Below are 17993 nucleotides of genomic sequence, written 5' to 3' on the forward strand. Positions count from 1 at the left end.
GACTGTACATGGGGATTCTAACCCTGGGACAGTACATGGGGATTCTAACCCTGGGACTGTAAATGGGGATTCCAACGCTGGGACTGTACATGGGGATTCCAGCCCAGGGACTGTAAATGGGGATTCCAGCCCTGGGACTGTACATGGGGATTCTAACCCTGCGACTGTAAATGGGGATTCCAGCCCTGGAATTGTACATGGGGATTCCAACCCTGGGACTGTATATGGAGATTCCAAACCTGGGACTGTACATGGGGATTCTAACCCTGGGACTACACATGGGGATTCCAACCCTGGGACTGTACATGGGGATTCCAACCCTGGGACAGTACATGGGGATTCCAACCCTGGGACTGTACATGGGGATTCTATCCCTGGGACTGTACATGGGGATTCTAACCCTGAGTCTGCACAATGGGATTCCAACCCTGGGATTTTACATGGGGATTCCAACCCTTGGACTGTACGTGGGGATTCTAACCCCGAGACTGTAAATGGGGATTCTAACCCTGGGACTGTAAATGGGGATTCAAACCCCGAGACTGCAGATGGGGATTCTAACACTGCAACTGTACATGGGGATTCTAACCCTGGGACAGTACATGGGGATTCTAACCCTGGGACTGTACATGGGGATTCCAACCCTGGGACTGTACATGGTGATTCCAACCCAAGGACTGTACATGGGGATTCCAACCCGAGGACGTTACATGGGGATTCCAACCCTGAGACTGTAAATGGGGATTCTAACCCTGAGACTGCAGATGGGGATTCCAACCCTGGGACTGTAAATGGGGATTCTAACCCTGAGACTGTACATGGGGATTCTAACCCTGGGACTGTACAGGGGGACCCCAACCCTGGGACTGTACATGGGGATTCCAACCCTGGGACTGTAAATGGGGATTCTAACCCTGAGACTGCAGATGGGGATTCCAACCCTGGGACTGTAAATGGGGATTCTAACCCTGAGACTGTACATGGGGATTCTAACCCTGGGACTGTACAGGGGGACCCCAACCATGGGACTGTACATGGGGATTCCAAACCTGGGACAGTACATGGGGATTCTAACCCTGGGACTGAAAATTGGGATTCCAACCCTGGGACTGTACAAGGGGATTCTAACCCTGCGACTGTAAATGGGGATTCCAGCCCTGGGACTGTACATGGGGATTCTAACCCTGCGACTGTAAATGGGGATTCCAGCCCTGGGACTGTAGATGGGGATTCTAACCCTGGAATTGTACATGGGGATTCCAACCCTGGGACTGTATATGGAGATTCCAAACCTGGGACTGTACATGGGGATTCTAACCCTGAGACTACGCATGGGGAGTCCATCCCTGGGACAGTACATGGGGATTCCAACACTGGGACTGTACATGGGGATTCCAACACTGGGACTGTACATGGGGATTCCAACCCTGGGACTGTACATGGGGATTCCAACCCTGGGACTGTACAAGGGGATTCTATCCCTGGGACTGTACATGGGGATTCTAACCCTGAGACTGCAGATGGGGATTCTAAACCTGGGAATGTACATGGGGATTCCAAACCTGGGACAGTACATGGGGATTCTAACCCTGGGACAGTACATGGGGATTCCAAACCTGGGACAGTACATGGGGATTCTAACCCTGGGACAGTACATGGGGATTCTAACCCTGGGACTGTACATGGGGATTCCAACGCTGGGACTGTACATGGGGATTCCAACCCTGGGACTGTACATGGGGATTCCAACCCATGGACTGTACATGGGGATTCCAACCCTAGGACGTTACATGGGGATTCCAACTCTTGGACTGTACATGGGGATTCCAACCCTGCGACTGTAAATGGGGATTCCAGCCCTGGGACTGTACATGGGGATTCTAACACTGGAATTGTACAAGGGGATTCTAACCCTGGGACTGTACATGGGGATTACAACCCTGGGACTGTACATGGGGATTCTAACCCTGGGAGTGAACATGGGGATTCCAACCCTGAGACTGTACATGAGGATTCTAACCGAGACTGTACATGGGGATTCCAACCCTGGGACTGTACATGGGGATTCCAACCCTGGGACTGAACATGGGGATTCCAACCCTGGGACTATACATGGGGATTCCAACCCTGGGACTGTACATTGGGATTGTAACTCTGGGAAAGTAAATGGGGATTGTGGTGATTATTCCTTGATTATTAAAAGTATTATGATTTGTTGTTTGTTAACTGCCTTGTGATATGTGTTGTAATCTCATTGGTAGTTGATGATCACATGATGTGTTGTGGCTACCTTAAATTCAGTCCTTTTCTAGCCTTAGTTGGGACTGGATGTAGAAAGATATGCTGCTAATTTTAAAGTTAATAAAGCCTAACTTTGGAAGGCAAATCTATTCTTTATTTCAATTTATTAACTTTTTGTTAGAATGGAGCGATATCTTCAACCAGAACGATTCAAGGCTGACCCCAATTCTGCTGGAGTGGATGATAAATGGAAACATTGGTATTGTACATTTAAAAACTTTTTGGGCGTGTTGGTTCAAGAGGCTCTAAATAAGCTGAATATGCTGATCAACTACATTGACCCGGATGTATATAAATATATTTTGCACTGTAAAACTTATGAAGAGGCTATTTCTACATTGGAAAAGATTTTTGTTAAACCAAAGAATGAGGTATTCGCACGTCATCTTCTATCAGCCCGTAGGCAGCAGGTGGGAGAATCTTTGGATACTTATTTACAAGCACTTCGGTGCCTTAGTGTTGACTGTAATTATAAGGCTGTGACGGCTGAAGAACATAAAGACGAATCGGTACGGGATGCTTTTATTAATGGATTACTGTCTAGATCAATTCATCAGCGGTTGTTAGAAAATAAGACTCTGGATCTTAAAAGTGCTTTTGAGCAAGCTTCTACATTGGATGTGGCTCAGAGAAGTTCGGATTCTTATGCTCTTTTTAATCGGCCTGCGACTATGGTTTCGGCAGTTTCGGATGAAAAGGAATTATGTGGACTTAATGGGAGTGGTTTACTAGATTTTGAAACAGTTTCTACTTCGGCGGCCGTTGCCTCTAGGATTCAGAAGTGTTATTTTTGTGGGAATATCCGGCACCCTCGTCTGAAGTGTCCTGCTCGGGAGGCTGTGTGTAGTAAATGCGGCAAGAGAGGTCATTATGCACGTGTGTGCAAATCATCAGGTTCAATTACCTTCCCTCCTTCTGGTGTGGGAGGGTCTTCCTCCACTACCTCTTCTGTGACTATTCAGCCTTTAGATAGGGCATTAATGCATCAATTTCTGCTGCATTTGCTCATGGCCTAAACAAAGCTATAGTTACGGCTCAAGTTAATGGGTTGGAAGTGAAGGCCCTTATAGATACGGGCAGTACTGAGAGTTTTATAAGTCTTCAGTTTGCGAAGGAGAAGCATTTGAAAATTTCGCCTGTTACGTATCAGGTGTGTATGGCTCAGACGACCCTTACTTCACAAATAGCTGGTTGTTGCTTTGTGAAAATGGTTCTTCTGGGTAATACGTATACTGATATACGCCTATCTGTTTTGCCTAATCTCTGTGCGGATATTTTGATTGGACATGATGTTCTTCAGTTACACGAGTCTCTTAGTCTTTCATTTGGAGGGACTAAGCCACCTTTATCTATTTGTGGATTAACCTCTTTATCTATTCCTCCATTATCACTTTTTTCTAATTTGATGTCGGATTGTAAGCCAATTGCTCCCAAGTCAAGAAGATATAGTAGTCAGGATAGAGAATTTATTAATTCTGAAGTTCAACGTCTCTTATTGGAAGGAATCATTGAACCTAGTTGTTCGCCTTGGCGAGCACAGGTAGTTGTCACGACTAATGAGACACACAAGAAACGAATGGTGATAGACTATTCCCAAACTATTAATAGGTATACTCAATTAGACGCGTACCCTTTGCCTAAGATTGATGAGCTTATCAATAAAGTATCTCAGTTTCAAGTTTTTAGCACTATTGATTTAAAGAGTGCTTATCATCAGATTCCTATTGTTAAGAAGGATCAACCGTATATGGCCTTTGAGGCTGGTGGAAAGCTGTATCAGATTTGCAGAATACCATTTGGTGTTACTAATGGTGTTGCTTGTTTTCAACGGGCAATGGATGCTTTTATAAGTGATAACTCCCTCTCTGACACCTTTTCATACTTAGATGACATCACAGTGTGTGGCAAATCAAGGGTGGAGCATGATTCTAATTTTAAAAGATTCCTTCAAGCTGCGGAAAAAGTTGGTTTAACTTTTAACAAAGAGAAATGTGTCTTTTCGACTACTGAGGTAAATCTATTGGGGTATATTATTTCGGGAAATAAGATTAAACCAGATCCGGAACGTCTGCGACCATTGATCGATTTACCTTGTCCTACTAATTCTAAGGCTTTGCAACGAGTTGTTGGACTGTTTTCTTATTATTCTAATTGGATTGCAAATTTTTCACGGAAGATCCGGCCTCTTATTCGGGTTACGACATATCCTCTATCATGGGAGGCCAGGACATGTTTTGAGAATTTTAAAAAGGATATTTTAGGAGCAGTTGTGCATTCCATTGATGAGCAGGTTCCCTTTGTGATTGAGGCGGATGCTTCGGATTTTGCAATTGGGGCTACTTTGAACCAAAATGGAAGACCTGTGGCCTTTTTCTCACGTACTTTGAATAATAGTGAAAAAAGACATTCCTCAATAGAAAAAGAGGCATACGCAATAGTAGAAGCATTGCGTAAATGGAGACATTATTTATCGGGGCGACATTTCACGCTGGTAACTGACCAAAAATCTGTGTCCTTTATGTTTGATGTTAAACATTTAACATTTTGGAAAGATTAAAAATGATAAAATAATGAGATGGAGGATTGAGTTGGCATGTTACCATTTTGACATAGTTTATCGTCCGGGGAAGGATAATGTTGCTGCTGATGCACTGTCGAGGGCTTATTGTTCGGTGATTCACGGAGATACGCTTATTAATCTTCACAATGCCTTATGTCATCCTGGGGTTACGAGGATGATACACTTTGTACGCAGTAAGAACTTGCCTTTTTCAGTTGAAGACGTCAAGCGGATGGCTTCATCATGTTCTATCTGTGCTCGGTGTAAACCGAATTTCTTTAAGCCTCAACGAGCTCATCTTATAAAGGCTACTTCTCCTTTTGAATGTTTGAGTGTTGATTTTAAGGGACCTCTTCCTTCAACTACTCAAAACCGATATATATTTACTGTTGTGGATGAGTTTTCAAGGTTCCCTTTTGCTTTTCCTTGTGCAGATGTATCAGCTGCTCGTTATTAAATGTCTGACTCAACTTTTTGTCATCTTTGGGATGCCTGCATATATCCATTCGGATCAGGGAAGTTCTTTTATGTCTTCCCAGTTGAAGGAATACCTTCAGAGTCGGGGAATTTCTACTAGTAGAACTACCCCGTATAATTCCCAGGGTAATGGACAGTGCGAACGATACAATGGGGTGATCTGGAAGGCAGTTATGTTGGCGTTGACATCCCGGAACCTTAAGAATACACAGTGGGAAATGGTGCTGCCTGATGCCCTGCATTCCATTAGATCACTGCTTTCAACGGCTACTAATGTGACCCCCCATGAAAGGCTCTTTAACTATCCGCAGAGATCTACTACGGGATATTCGGTACCTTCATGGCTTACTATGCAGGGACCTGTGTTGCTTCGACGCCATGTTAGATTGTCAAAATATGACCCCTTGGTGGAGGAGGTGGAGCTGTTGGAGGCAAATTCCCAATATGCTCATATTCGATTCCAAGATGGGAAAGAAAGTACTGTTTCAATTAAAGACTTGGCTCCTTGTGGGGGCCAGCCCTCTTCTGAGGATTTTAATAATGGTCATGATTCGGATAAGGTGGATGCTGTTACAGATACTACGAATATTTCCAATCCGATTGCAGATAGTCATACTTCTATTAGTCAGCCTTTGGTAGATGTTTATGACCGTCCCAGTTCATCTTCTGATGGGATTTCTAATCCAGAAACCGTTGAGAATCGGGATATGGATAGCCTTCCTGTTGAAGATACTTCTGTGCCTTCTGGCGTGGGAGGGCAAGGAATTTCACCAAGGTTAAGAAGGTCGACACGAACAAGATATCCGGTCGACCGATTGAAAATGGACTTTTAAATTGATAATGTTTTAAAAATTGTTGAAATATTATAGTATATTGTTTTAGTTGAGAGATACTTAATACTTATGCGTAATGTTATTATTTGTTGTTCATTTAGTATTGTGTTATGTAAATAGTTTTATTCTCGTGCATAGTTTAGTTGTAAATAATTAATTGTAAATTGTAAAAGTTATTAGGAGTATATTTTAAGAGGGGTGAATGTGGTGATTATTCCTTGATTAGTAAAAGTATTATGATTCGTTGTTTGTTAACTGCTTTGGGATATGTGTTGTAATCTCATTGGTAGTTGATGATCACATGATGTGTTGTGGCTACCTTAAATTCAGTCCTTTTCTAGCCTTAGTTGGGACTGGATGTAGAAAGATATGCTGCTAATTTTAAAGTTAATAAAGCCTAACTTTGGAAGGCAAATCTATTCTTTATTTCAGGGATACCAACCCTGGGACTGTACATGGGGATTCTATACCTTGGGTCTGTACATGGGGATTCTAACCCTGAGACTGTACATGGGGATTCTAACCCTGGGACTGTACATGGGGATTCTAACCCTGGGACTGTACGTGGGGATTCTAACCCTGGGACTGTACGTGGGGATTCTAACCCTGGGACTGTACGTGGGGATTCCAAACCTGGGAATGTACGTGGGGATTCCAACCCTGGGACTGTACATGGCGATTCTAACCCTGGGATTGTTCAGGGGAATCCCAACCCGGGGACTGTACATGGGGATTCCTGCCCTGGGACCGTACATGGGGATTCCAACCCTGGGACGGTACATGAGGATTCTAACCCTGGGACTGAAAATGCGGAAACTAACCCTGGGACCGCATATGGGGATTCCAACCTTGGGAATGTACATGGGGATTCCAGCCCTGGGACTGTACATGGGGATACCAACCCTGGGACTGTACATGGGGATTCCAAACCTAGGGCTGTACATGGGGATACCAACCCTGGGACTGTACATGGGGATTCCAAACCTAGGGCTGTACATGGGGATTGTAACGCTGGGATTGCACAAGGTGATTCCAACCCTGGGACGGTACATAGCTTCCCACCTTGGGACTGTACATGGGGATTCCAACCCTGGGACTGTAGATGGGGATTCTAACCCTGACAATGTACATGGGGAATCCAACCCTAGGACTGTATGTACATGGGGATTCCAACTCTGGGACTGTCCATGTGGATTCCAACCCTGGGACTGTACATGGGGATTCCAGCCCTGGGTCTTTACACGGAGATTCCAAGCCTGGGACTGTACATGTGGATTCTAACCCAGGGAGTGTACAGGGGGATTCTAAACCTGGGACTGTACATGGGGTTCTAAACCTGGGACGGTACAGGGGGATTCCAACCCTGGGACTGTACAGGGGGATTCCAACCCTGGGACTGTACCTGGGAATTCCAGCCCTGGGACTGTACCTGGGGATTCCTATCCTGGGATTGTACAAGGGGGGCCCAGCTCTGGGGCTCTTCTGTTACAATTGTATGGGATGTTAACCGTGTGCTCTGCTTTTACCAGCATGTTCAGGAGAGATGCTGAGAAATCCGAAGTGTGGAGATTCTGAATCAAATAACTCAGACAATGACTTACTCTCCCGGGCACTAGGACCTGGTTGGGAACAGAGACTGATGCCCCGCCCACTCATTGTTCCTGACCAAAATGGTTGCACATGCGCTTTGCTACTCACTGAATCAAGATGGCGTCCGTTAACCCGGGCCTGTGACCGGGAGAAGCCCGGAAACTGCCAACGCGGGATCTTCAGTTTAATTTTCGGGGATTGCCCCCTGCATTAGTTGTTTTTAAAGCCTCGCCGGCCACCCGCCGATCCATTACTCCGCTCCGTCCGGCCGCTTCTCACGGATTTATCGGCAGCTGGTCTGAGACAGCGACTTCTTCGATGACATTCACCGCGCATGCTCGAAACGTGGCGGTCCCGCGCCTGCGCACTGGGTTCCTGTAGTCTGTGTGCTGCACATTCTCCCCGCAGGGAATGCTGGGTAAATACCCCGCCATTGAAAGGCCAAATTTGTGAATAGAACAGTATTTACTGCGATTGCATTGAGCACTGAATCATGTTCATTCTGGCAGTTAGAGTCTGTTTCTACGGATCTTAATAACCCCTATACCTGGAATGGAGAATAATATTCTGTATAAATATTGAATAAATCAGCTTCATTTCAAACACACGGTGTGTCAAATATTTGATTTCTCCATGATCAGAGGAAACTAATTGATGTTCTGTTACCGACTGTTCCTTTTTTGGGCCTTTCTTTACTCTAACTTATATAATTTCTCACCTAGTTCGCCTTCTCCGTGGGTAGCACCCTTGCCTCTGAGTCAGAAGGTTGTGGGTTCAAAGTCGCACTCCAGAGACTTGAGCACATACATCTAGGCTGACACACCAGTGCAGTACTGAGGGAGTGCAGCACTGTCGGAGGTGCTGTCTTTCTGATGAGCTGTTAAACCGAGGCCTGGTCTGCCCTCTCAGTTGAACATAAAAGTTCCCATGGCACTATTCTGAAGAAGAGCAGGGGAGTTATCCCCAGTGTCCTGGCCAATATTTATCCCTCAATCAACATAACAAAGACAGAATATCTGATCATTATCACAGTGCTGTTTGTGGGAGCTTGCTAAGTGCAACTTGGCTGCTGCATTTCCTACATTACAATAGTGACTACACTTCAAAATATCTTATATAGCACCTTTAACATCCGGTGGTCGTTAAAGGTGCTATTTTAATGCAATTCTTTTTTTCTTTTCTATTTCTTTTATCATCCAGGGTGCTCTGGCTTTAGTTGGAATCATGGGAATGTACCTAAACCTTCTCCTCTTGAAAGGCAGCCCATTGCCTGCCAATCTTTGATTCCAATTTACCCAGGCCAGATCCGTTCTCAACTTACTGAAATTGGCCCTCCTCCAATTAAGTATTTTTACTCTAGGTTGCTCCTTGTCCTTTTCCATAGCAAATCTGAAACTTATGATACTATTATCACTCTTCTCTAAATGTTCTCCTACTGACACTTGTCCACTTGATCCACCTCATCACCCAGAACCAAATCCAACAATGCCTTGTTCCTCATTGGGCCAGAAACGTACTGATGAAGAAAATTCTCCTGAACACACTTCAGAAATTCCTGCCCTTCTCTGCCATTTACACTATTACTATCCCAGTTTATATTAGGATAGTTGAAGTCCCAATTATGACTACCCTATAGATCTTGCACATCTCTGTAAATTTCCTGCAAATTTGCTCCTCTATATCCTTCCCATGAATTGGTGGCCTATCGAATACATCGAGTACTGTAATGGCACCTCTAATGTTTCTCAACTCTAACCAAATAGATTTTGTCCTTGACCCCTCCAGGACATGCTCTCTCTCTCCAGCACTGTGATATTCTCCTTAATCAATACTGCCACCCCACCTCCTATCTTTCCTGAACACCTTATATCCATGAATATTTAGGACCCAATCCAGCCCTTTTTTGAGCCAGGTTTCCATTATCGCCACATCATATTCCCATGTGGCTATTGTTATGTCCATGTATAAGAAGACACAGACTGCGGAGAATGGTACAATAGGTGTTTACTCAATGTGGCTCAGACTGCAACTGATCTGTACAGATTACTACTTAGCGTTATATACAGGTGTTGTCACTGCCGGTACAACAGTATACATGAGCTGTAAAAAGTAGTTCCCCCCCTTAAAGGTACATACATTACAATTCCTCCCCTTTTAGATTAACAGTACCATAACACTCATTTAACAATTAAATATCAAACTAATTACAATTAACACTTTTAACATGCAACATTAGCTGAAAATAGTCTATTTATAAATTCAGTCTTTGGGGAGGCTTCCTGATCCTTTCTGGATAGCGCCTTTCCCGAGTGTCTTGTTCTTGGTGCGGAGGCGATTCTGGCCCCCTGTCGTCGGTTGGTTCATCAGCTTCTGATGCTACTGTTTCTGGGGTAGATGCTACCTGTACATCTGGTTCATCACCAGGTACGTATGGGCGAGGCATGGGGTTGACTTGTTCCTGTGACTCTAGGATCTGGTCAGCATGGCGTCTCACGATGCTCTCCTCAATGTCCACTGTGTACATTAGTGGGCCCTGCCGTGTGCATATCGTTCCTGGCTGCCATTTTTCTGTTCGGTAGACTGGTTGCCCTACATTGAAGCTCCTTGTTGGCTTCTCATGGATGTGCTGGAATTGCTTACTCTCAACATCTCTTCGTACGTTTGGTCTGAGCAAATCCAGGCGAGATCTTAACCTTCGGTTAAAGAACATCATGGCTGGGGCCTGGTTGGTGACTGCATGTGTCGCATTCCGGTAGGCGAACAGTAAATTGTCCACCTTGTGCTGCAGCGGAATGTTGTCATTGTACATAGCCTTTATTGCCTTCTTAAAGGTTTGTACGAACCTCTCAGCCAATCCATTTGTGGCTGAATAATACGGGGCGGATGTGTAATGCCTTACCCCATTCCTTTTCAAGAACCTCCGGAACTCTTCGGACACAAACTGTGGTCCGTTGTCGGAGCAAATCTGTTCTGGCAAGCCATTCCTGGCAAAAATGGTCCGTAGGACTGCAATAGTTTTCTCCGTGGTGGTGGAGGACATTTTGATGACCTCAGGCCATTTCGAGTGCGCATCCACGGCTATTAAAAACATTGAGTCCATGAATGGACCAGCAAAATCAATATGCACCCGTTGCCATGGAGATGAGGGCCTCTCCCACGGGTGTAGAGGGGCCTGTGGTGGTGCATTTTGGACTTTCTGGCATCCTGAGCAGCTCTTGGCCAGGTCCTCGATTTATTTATCGATTCCCGGCCACCACACATAAGCCCTGGCTAGGCTTTTCATTTTTACCCCTCCCAGATGACCCTCATGAAGCTCATTGAGCACTCTATCCCTTAACTTGGGTGGAATTACCACTCGGGATCCACACATCAAGGTCCCCCGGCACACTGACAGCTGTTCTCTCCTTGTCGAGAATGCTGGCAACAGTGAGTCGCCATGTGCTGGCCATCCCTTCACCGTCAAATCATATACCCGAGACAGTGTCGGGTCATTTCGGGTTTCCTTTTCGATACAAGCATTAGTTACCGGTAGGTATTCAACTATAGTCGAATGGAATATTTCGACAGGATCCACTGCTGGTGCTTCCTCTGCAGTAGGCAGTGGCAGGTGATATAGCCCATCAGCATTTCCATGCTGTTTCGTGCCCTCATATTCAATCTCATAGTGGTGCGCCCCTAGAAAAAGTGATCATCTTTGTAGTCGTTGCGCAGTCATCACCGGAACGCCCTTCTTCGGATTAAAAATGGAGACAAGAGGCTGGTGATCAGTCAGCAAGGTGAATTTCTGCCCGTGCAGATAGTGATTGAACTTTTTCACTCCCCACACTTTGCTGAGGGCCTCCCTGTCAATCTGGGCGTAGTTACGCTCGGCTGAGGCTAGTGATCGTGACGCAAAGGCTATTGGCCTCTCTGAGCCATCCGAGAATTTGTGCGACAGCACCGCTCCAATGCCGTAGGGTGACGCATCACATGCCAACCGAATTGGTAATGCTGGGTTGTAATGGGCCAATACCTCTTTCGATGTGATTAGTGTTTTGCTCTTCTGGAAAGCTCGTCTACATTCGTCACTCCACTTCCATGGCACCCCAGTTTGCAGTAGGGTGTTCAGTGGGTGTAGTATTGTAGACACATTCGGCAAGAACTTATGGTAGTAGTTTACCAGCCTGAGGAACGACCTCAGTTGTGACACATTTTCCGGTGCTGGAGCCTTGACTACTGCCTCAATCTTCTCTGGGGACTTATGTAACCCCTCTTTATCGATAACGTGGCCACAATACGAGATTTGTTTTCTAAAAAACTCGCATTTGGGGTGGTTAGCTCGGAGCCCATATTCCTGCAATCTAGTGAGCACCTGCTCCAGGTTGGCAAGGTGATCACTGTCATTTTTGCCCGTGACCAGGATGTCGTTCAAATAACACTGGGTCCCTGGGATCCCTTGCAGGACTTGTTCCATTGCCCTCTGCCAAATAGCCGGAGCTGATGCTACCCCGAATACCAGCCCGTTGTATTGGTAGAGACCTTTATGGGTGTTGATTGTGAGGTATTTTTTTGATGCTTCTTCGTCCTCCATTTGCAGATACGCCTGGGCCAGATCAATCTTAGTGAAGCGTTTCCCTCCAGATAGCGAGGCGAAAATATCTTCAATCCGCGGAAGTGGATATTGTACGGTGTGAAGGACCGGGTTCACTGTTACCTTGAAGTCCCCACAGATGCGAATCTTCTTTGGTTCCCCAGGCATGCTGCTCAATGACTTTTTCATCACAGGGACGATGGGTGTAGCCCACTCGCTCCAGTCTACCTTGGACAGTACACCTGAACGTTCCAGACTCTCCAGCTCTGCTTCGACGGCTGGGCGGATCGCATAAGGTACTGGTCTGGCCTAAAAAAATTTTGGGCTTGCGTTTTCTTCAATTTTAATCATCGCTGTCATGCCTTTTAGTGTTCCGAGTCCTTGCTGGAACACTTCTTTCGCATCAGTTAGGATCTTTGACAGTCGCCCAGGCGTGACGTCGTCATCCTTTTTTCAGCCACAGTCAGTCCCTGTATGGAATGCCAATCCAGTTGTATTTTCCGGATCCATTCACGTCCCAGTAATGGTGGTCCTCCATCTTGCAATACATACAGGTCTAGTTTTGGTGTTTCCTTACCGTTATATATAACGGTCACCCTTATTTTTCCTTTGGGGTAGACTTTTTGCCCCATGTACGTCTTCAAAATAATTTTTGTGTCTCTCAAGGGTATGTGTGAGAATAGCCACTCGTAGTCCTGTCGGTTTATGACTGTTAGGGCTGATCCTGTGTCCAATTCCATCTTTACCTGGACTCCTGCTATCTTGAGAGTGACCCAAATGGTTCGGTGATCTTCCGTTGTGATCATATTATGTCGTTTCAGACAACTCAGTTCCCTGCTTTTGGAGTCGTTATCACTCTTTTGTTCGTCTGAACTATTCTCCGTCATCTTATGTACCTTCTTGTACTTTCCTTTGGTAGGTTTCTTTTTGCTGGTTTTCTTTCCCGACCTGCAGACTCGTGTTATGTGTCCTACTTTTCCACACTGTCTGCACACTTTGTCTTTGAACCAGCAACCATTCTGGTCGTGTGTTGTTCTGCCGCAGCAATAGCACTTCTCTGTTCCATATGACATTTCGTTTGTGCCATATTCTTGCGGTCTCTGTTGTATCTCTGCAGCGTCCCGTGCTGCTGCTTCATATGATACCGCATTGCTGAAAGCCTTTTCCAGCGTAAGGTCCTTGTCAGATAAAAGCCGTTTCTGGGTTCCTTCACTTTGAAGACCACACACAAACTTGTCCCTTAAGGTATTTGCCAGTCCCACTCCAAACTGGCAGTGTTTCGATAGTTTGCGCAGTTCTGTTAAATAATCAGCATTGCTTTCATCCTTATGCTGGTTCCGTTTGTGAAACTTGACTCTTTCTGCTATCAGCAGCGGTGTGGGGTTTAAATGTTCCTTTAGTATCATTACTATGTCTTCAAAACTCTTTTCCATTGGCTTCGTTGGGTTACTAGATTTCGTAATAAACCATACGTCTTTGCACCCATTAAATTTAACAATACCGACGCTTTCTTGTCATCTGACACCTCATTTGCCTTGCAGTACACCTCTATCCGTTCAACATATGTAGCCCAATCTTCGACTTCATTGTCAAATGCGGTGATACTGCCACTCTTCGGCATTTTGGGTGTGGTTTAAAATGGCATCTCCCAATGGCTTAAAATGGCGTCTCCCTTGCTTTCCTTCCTCCCCCGCTGCTGCCGACACCGCTCCCGGCAATGGCGGCGCCCTGTAGGTTTCGCGCACTTCTCCTGCGCTGCTGCCAACGCCGCTCTCGGCAGTCCTCGTGGCAATGGCGGCGCCTTGCGGGTTTCTGCGCGTCTCTCTCTCCCTCTCTCCGACACTGCTCAGCCCCTGAGCAGCGGCTGTGACCTGTGCGCTCTGCCCTCTCTCTCTCTCCCCCATCGACGCTGCTCAGCCCTTTGCTGTGCCGCTCGGTCGGGGTCCAGCCCGCCGCTGTCCGGCAAGTGTCTGCGCACTACCTGTTGCCAGCCCGTTTCGCTGGACCACCTCGACTGGAAAGCCAAGCCTGGCTCGCGACAGCCTCCCCCGCAATTCTCGAGTCTCTGCTGGATGACTGGGCGGTTGCCCGTGGTCGACACCTGAGTCTCTGGCCTTGACCTCCAATCCACTGATCTCCAGGAACGAATCCCCGGGAGGTGATGCAGAGTTGCAGGTAGGTTCGAACCTGCCTCGTCGCCAATGTTACGTCCGTGTATAAGAAGACACAGACTGCGGAGAACGGTACAACAGGTGTTTACTCAACGTGGCTCAGACTGCAACTGATCTGTTCAGATTACTACTCAGCGTTATATACAGGTGTGGTCACTGCCGGTACTACAGTATACATGAGCTGTAAAAAGTAGTTCCCCCCCTTAAAGGTTCATACATTACAGCTATCTCCACCTGCAGCTCACCAACCTTATTTTCCACACTTTGTACATTTACACACATGCACTGTAAACCTATCTTAGACCTTCCTGTATTCTCTCTTAGTCTGACCCCACCTATTACCTTACTCTGTCTTACGGTAATGCTATCTGTCTCTCCCAATCATTTTTTTCTCCTTTCTAATGCTACATCCTGGTGCCCCTCCCCCTGCCAAATTAGTTTAAACTCTCCCGAACAGCACTGGCAACCCCGCCCCCACGAGAATTTTGGTCCTGGCTCTGTTGATGTGCAACTTGTCTGGCCTGTACAGGTCCCACCTCCCCCAGAAGCAGTCTCAATGTCCCAGGAATCTAAAACCCTCCCTCCTGCACCATTGCTCCAGCCATGCATCCATATGCTCTATCCTCTGATTTCTATACTCACTAGCTCGTGGCACCGGGAGTAATCCAGAGATTAAAACCTTTGAAGTCCTGCTTTTTAATCTCTTTCCCAGCTGCCTAAAATCTGCCCGCAGGACCTCATCCCTCTTTCTGCCTACGTTGTTGGTACCAATATGGACCACGACCTCTGGCTGTTCACACTCCCCCCTCAGAATGTCCTGCAGCTGTTCAGTGACATCCTTGACTCTGGCACCAGGGAGGCAGCATACCTTCCTGGAATTACATCTGTGGACGCAGAAACCCGTCTGTTCCCCTAACTATTGAATCTCCTTTCACCGTTGCTTTCCCAATCTCCCTCCTCCCCCCTTGTACAGCTGAGCCACCCGTGGTGCCATGGACTTGGCCCTGGCTGCACTCCCCAGATGGCCCATCGCCCTCACCCGTATTCAGTAACTTTGTTTGATAATGCCCCTGTGAAGTGGCTTAGGATGTTTTATGATAAAGGCGCTATATAAATGCAAGTTTTTGCTGTTGTTGGATGTTATTAAATGGCCCTGGATTTGGTGTTACCATAGAGTCATAGAGTTATACAGCACAGAAAGAGGCCCTTCGGCCCATTGCGTCCGTGCCGACCATCAAGCCCTGTCTAATCTAATCCCATTTTCCAGCATTTGGTCCGTAGCCTTGTATGCTATGGCATTTCAAGTGCTCATCCAAATGTTTCTTGAATGTTGTGAGGGTTCCTGCCTCTACCACCCTTTCAGGCAGTGAGTTCCAGATTCCAACCACCCTCTGGGTGAAAAAGTTCTTCCTCAAATCCCCTCTAAACCTCCGGCCCCTTACCTTCAAACTATGCCCCCTTGTTATTGACCCCTCTACTATGGGAAAAAGTTCCTTTCTAATTTTGTACCATGTAAGTGGTCCCTTGATTTGGTGTCTTAGTGTAAGTGGTCACTGGGTTTGGTGTTGCAGTTTAAGGGTCCTTGGATTTGGTGGCACTGTGTAAGTGGTCCCTGGGTTTGGTGTTGCAGTGTAAATGGTCCCTAGGTTTGGTGTCAAGTGTAAGTGGTTCCTGGATTTGGTGTCTCAGTGTAAGTTGTCCATGGGTTTTACGTCAGAGTGTAAGTAGTCCCAGGATTTATTTACCTCTGTCCTAATATCTCCATATTTGTCTCTGTGTCAAATTTTGTGAGATAATGCTCCTGTGAAGTGTCTTGGGACCTTTTATTATGTTAAAGGTGCTATATAAATACAAGTTTATGTTGTTGTTGGATGTTATTAACGACAGAATCCAACCACTGCTGTCACTTGTGAACTCGCTGGTGAGTCAACTGGCTGGATTCCTAATTAAATCCCTCCCCACGACAAACCAAGTGAACGGTCTCTCCCCTGTGGGAATATGTTGCTGCTGATTCAGCAGATCCCTTGTGCTTTAAAGCTCTTCTCACAGTCAGATCAGTTGAAACAAAAGCAACATACTGCGGATGCTGGAAATCTGAAATCAAAGCTGAATTTGCTGGAAATACTCAGCAGGCCAGGCAGCTTCTGTGGAGAGAGAAACAGAGTTAATGTTTCAGGTCGATGACCTTTCATCAGAACATTTAAAAGGTCTCTTATCAGTATGAACAAGTTGATGTAAAGTGAGGTTGGTTGAACAAGTGAATCCCTTCTCACACATGGAGCAGGTAAAAGGAATTTTCAGAGGGTTGAGGAGCTGGAGGAGGTTACAGAGCTAGGGAGTGGCGAGGCTATGGAGGGATTTGAAAACAAGGATGAGAATTTTAAAATCGAGGATGTGGTGAAACATCCCAAGGTGCTTCACAGGAGCGTTATCAAACAAAAGTGTCACTGAGCCGCATAAGGAAAAATTAGGGCAGGTGAACAAAAGCTTGGTCGAAGAGGTAGGTTTTAAGGAGCGTCTTAAAGGAGGAGAGAGTGGCAGAGAGGCGGAGAGGTTTAGGGAGGGAATTCCAGAGCTTAGGGCCTCGGCAGCTGAAGGCACGGCCGCCAATGGTGGAGCAATTAAAAGCGGGGATGCTCAAGAGACCAGAATCGGAGGTGCGCAGATATCTCTGAGGGTTGTAGGGCAGAAGAGATTTGGATGAGCTGAAGTTTCTGGAGGGGGGAAGATGGGAGGCCGGCCAGGAGACCATTGGAATAGTGGAGTCTGGAGGTAACAGAGCCATAGCTGAGGGTTTCAGCAGGAGATGGGCTGAAGCAGGAATGACGATGGTCGATGTTTGGTTGGAAAATTGAGGAGAAACGAATATAAACTAAATGATACAATTTTAGTGCGGGTGTAGGAAGAGAGAGACCTGGGAGTGTATGTACACAAATCTTTGAAGGTGGTAGGACAAGTTGAGAAGGCTGTTAAAGATGCCTATGAGATCCTAAACATTATAAGCAGAGGCATAGAGTACAAAAGCAAGGAAGTTAGGCCAAACCTTTATAAAACACTGGTTAATCCTCAGCTGGAATATTTTGTTCAATTCTGGGCATCATAATTTAGGAAGGGCGTCAAGATTTCAGAGAGGGTGCAGAAGAGATTTACTAGAATGGTATTACAGATGAGGGACTTCACTTATGTGGAGAGACTCGAGAATGTAAGAATTAGGAGCAGGAGTAGGCCACATGGATCCTTGAGTCTGTTCCGCCTTTCGGTAAGATGATGGTTGATGTTTGACTTCAACTCCACTTTCCCGTCCGATCTCCATATCCCTTGATTCCCCTGGAGCCCAAAAATCTATCAATCTCAGCCTTGAATATACTCAACGAGAAGCTGGGGCTGTTGTCCTTAGAGCAGAGAAGGTTAAAAGGATATTTGACAGAGATGTTCAATATCATGAAGGGTTTTGATACAATAAATAAGGAGAAACTGTTTCCAGTGGCAGA

The 17993-nt window shown here is 46.1% G+C and overlaps 1 protein-coding gene across 1 annotated transcript in view; it reads right to left on the reverse strand.

The window, feature by feature from the left end:
• The window catches only part of LOC147119800 (uncharacterized), a 67053-nt gene extending 58944 nt beyond the window's left edge, over positions 1–8109 (reverse strand). The window contains exon 1 of the mRNA XM_085985268.1: positions 7870–8109. The gene's annotated coding sequence lies outside the window, so the exon portion shown is untranslated. The remainder of the gene's footprint in view (positions 1–7869) is intronic.
• Positions 8110–17993: the final 9884 nt, after the last annotated feature.

This window comes from Somniosus microcephalus, chromosome 4 (assembly GCF_052327205.1).
Source record: "Somniosus microcephalus isolate GS21.2 chromosome 4, FLI_Smic_1.0, whole genome shotgun sequence".
In the NCBI taxonomy this organism is placed as follows: Eukaryota; Metazoa; Chordata; class Chondrichthyes; order Squaliformes; family Somniosidae; genus Somniosus; species Somniosus microcephalus.